Below are 3,456 nucleotides of genomic sequence, written 5' to 3' on the forward strand. Positions count from 1 at the left end.
CCTGGTCTACAGAGTGAGTTCCAGACAGCCAGAGCTATACAGAGAAACCCTGTCTCGAAAAACCAAGAAAGAAAGAAAGAAAGAAAGAAAGAAAGAAAGAAAGAAAGAAAGAAAGAAAGAAAGAAAGAAAGAAAGAAAGAAAGGAAGGAAGGAAGGAAGGAAGGAAGGAAGGAAGGAAGGAAGGAAGGAAGGAAGGAAGAAAGAAAGGAAGGAAGGAGAGAAGGAAGGAAGGAAGGAAGGAAGGAAGGAAGGAAGGAAGGAAGGAAGAAAGAAAGGAAGGAAGGAAGAAAGAAAGGAAGGAAGAAATAAAGCAGAGAACCCAGTGTTTACATCTCGCACTTTAACCCTATCACAACACAGGAAGATGCTGGGAGAACTCAATGTGTTTGAGACCAGACTGTATAAGATATTTTTCATTACCTAGACTAAAATTGTTCCTTTTGGTAAAGCCAAAAAACTGATAGTTACAAGCCCATTAACTAAACCAGTCTGATTCACTGCATTTTATTTGTTGTTTAGTTAGTAGCTGTGATGGTTTGTGTATCCTTGGACCAGGGAGTGGCACCATCTGGAGGTGTGGCCTTGTTGGAATAGGTGTGACCTGGTTGGAATGGGTGTGTCACTATGGGTGTGGGCATAAGATCCTCACCCTAGTTGCCTGGAAGTCAGTCTTCCACTAACAGCCTTTGGATGAAGACATAGAACTCTCAGCTCCTCCTGTGCCATGCCTGCCTGGATACTGCCATGCTTCCACCTTGATGATAATGGGCTGAACCTCTGAACCTGTGAGCCAGCCCCCAATTAAATGTTGTTTTTTATAAGACTTGCCTTGGTCATGGTGTCTGTTCACAACATTAAAACCCTATCTAAGACAGAAGTTGGTACTGGGAGTGGGGTATTGCTGTGATAGGCCTAACCATGCTTTTATTTGAAAGAATGTGGATTTTGGGGGCTTTGGATTTGGAAAGCAGTGGAATGCTTTAAGTGGGGCTTAATTGGTCATCCTAATAGGAATATGGAAGGCTTTGTTGCTGGGAGTGATTTGAACTGTGTTGACCTGGCCCAAGGGATTTCAAAGGAGAAGAATTTCAGAATTTGGCATAAAGACTGGTTTTGTGGTATTTTGGTGAAGAATGTGGCTACTTTTTCCCCTTGTCTGAAAAATTTGCCTGAGGCTAAGGTGAAGAGACTTGGATTAATTGCATTGACAAAAGAAGTTTCAAAAAAGCCCAGCAGAGACTTTGTTCTCTGGTTAAGTCTTATGAAGAGAAGTTTGAACAAGCATAGCGAGCTTAGAAAGGAAAAATATAAAATATATGGCTCAAGTATTAAAGGAGTACCAGGAAGTGAAATGGAGCAAAATCTTGTGTTCTAGGAGATAAAAGATTAAGGGAGTAAGACCTTGGGGCAAGATCCTACCCAGCTAAATTTAGATCCAGGTATGGTGATATACACCTTTAATCCCAGGAGACGGGCATGCTGATCTCCGAGTTCAAGGCCAATCTACAAAGAAGATTTAGGAGAGCCAAGCTTAGGCAGTGAAGGAGTTGGATAACAGAAAGCCAGTGACAATGTAATAGTACAAGGGGGTCATGCAATCAGCAGAACTCAGCTGCTTCAACCATGTGGCTCTGGCTCTAGAGTTAAGAATGGAAGGAACTACTGGGAAAATTGATGCTGGTTAGCTGGAGCTAAGGAATTAGCAGTGATTAAGAAGAGACCAGCATCACTGAGGTGAAATTTTCTGGAAATTGTTTTCTGGGAGCACAACGAAGCTGTGTTCCAGAGATACCCAAGGTTGTACCTCATGCTGCAGCTGGACTTGGTAATGGGTAAGAGTCACTCAGGTGGTACTGCTTGAGAAGGAATGAAGTGATCATGGAGAGAAGCTGAGACTTCGCACTGTGAGAGGCCAGGGAAGGCCATTGGAGAAGGTGAAGCCTCAGCTGTAGTTGATGGCCCAGGACTGAAGGGGTCATGCAAAGGATTTGAAGCTTGGCACTTGAAGAAAGACTATGAGAGGCTATTGGTGAAGCCTAGTTGGAGTGGAACACCCCAGTGTATTGGAGATGTCAGTACCATGGGTTGATCACCAAGAACAGCAGCTGTAGTGAGTGGATCAACCTGAGCTTAGAGTGCTACAGAGGGCAGAGATGGAAAAGTGATGCCAGCCCTTAGGAGGAGTCCAAAAGTTCAAGTGGAATCCCAGACACTGAAACAAGAAGCTGTAACATTGAAATTGCCTTGGAGACTCAGGATGTTAAAGATGCCAGAACCATGGGATACATGCTGAGGAAAGCTGCTAACAGGAGTGGAACCAGCCCAGGAGAAAGCAGTTTGTTGCAGTCAACAAAGATGAAAAATGAGTGGAGATCTGAAGACCGCTTTGACATCAGCCATGGAGATGCAGAGTTTGGAGTTTGCCCAGCTGGTTTCCTGCCTTGCTTTGGGGATTACAGTTAATTAAGTTGAATGAATCTCAGAAGAGACCTTGAAATTTGGACTTTTAACATTGTTGCGAGTGCTATAGACTATGAGGACTTTGAAAGTTGGACTAAATGCATTTTGCATTATGCTATGTTTACGTATGGCCCCCATAGACATTTTTTTGAGCAAGTCTATGGGGACCAGGGATTGGAATGTGATGGTTTGTATATCCTTGGACCAGGGAGTGGCACCATCTGGAGGTGTGGCCTTGTTGGAATAGGTGTGACCTGGTTGGAATGGGTGTGTCACTATGGGTGTGGGCATAAGATCCTCACCCTAGTTGCCTGGAAGTCAGTCTTCCACTAACAGTCTTTGGATGAAGACATAGAACTCTCAGCTCCTCCTGTGCCATGCCTGCCTGGATACTGCCATGCTTCCACCTTGATGATAATGGACTGAACCTCTGAACCTGTAAGCCAGCCCCCAATTAAATGTTTTTTTATAAGACTTACATTGGTCATGGTGTCTGTTCACAGCAGTAAAACCCTATCTAAGACAGTAGCTCTTTATATACTGTTTTTTAAATTTATTTTTGAGGAAGAGTCTTTCACTCTAACTGTAGTAATCTGATACTCCAATTAACAACAATCCTCCAGCCTCAACATTCTACCCAGGAGGCTAGCTGTTGTGAGCCAACACCTGGCTGAGTTTTCTTCACCAGTGATATACATGGCTCTGAGTGTGTGGCACATTGGCTTCACTCTGCTCCTGACACTAGATATGCACACAAAACCTCCTCAAATATCCTCTGAAAATGTGTGGCAACAATATTGTCACAAATGCACATTCTCTTCTGGAATATGTAGGTGAATTGGAAGCTTTATCCTCTCAGCTTGTTATCTACTCAAAAGGCTGAGGCAGGAGGATGGCTTGTATCTATTTTTGCTAGGCAGTAATTCTAAAGATGCAGCCAATTGGAAATGATTCCTGAGAACCAGTAACCCTGATTCTCTCTTTACCGAGCTCTGG

Source organism: Mus caroli, unplaced genomic scaffold (genome assembly GCF_978045245.1).
Source record: "Mus caroli unplaced genomic scaffold, Mus_caroli_1 scaffold_6, whole genome shotgun sequence".
Lineage (NCBI taxonomy): Eukaryota > Metazoa > Chordata > Mammalia > Rodentia > Muridae > Mus > Mus caroli.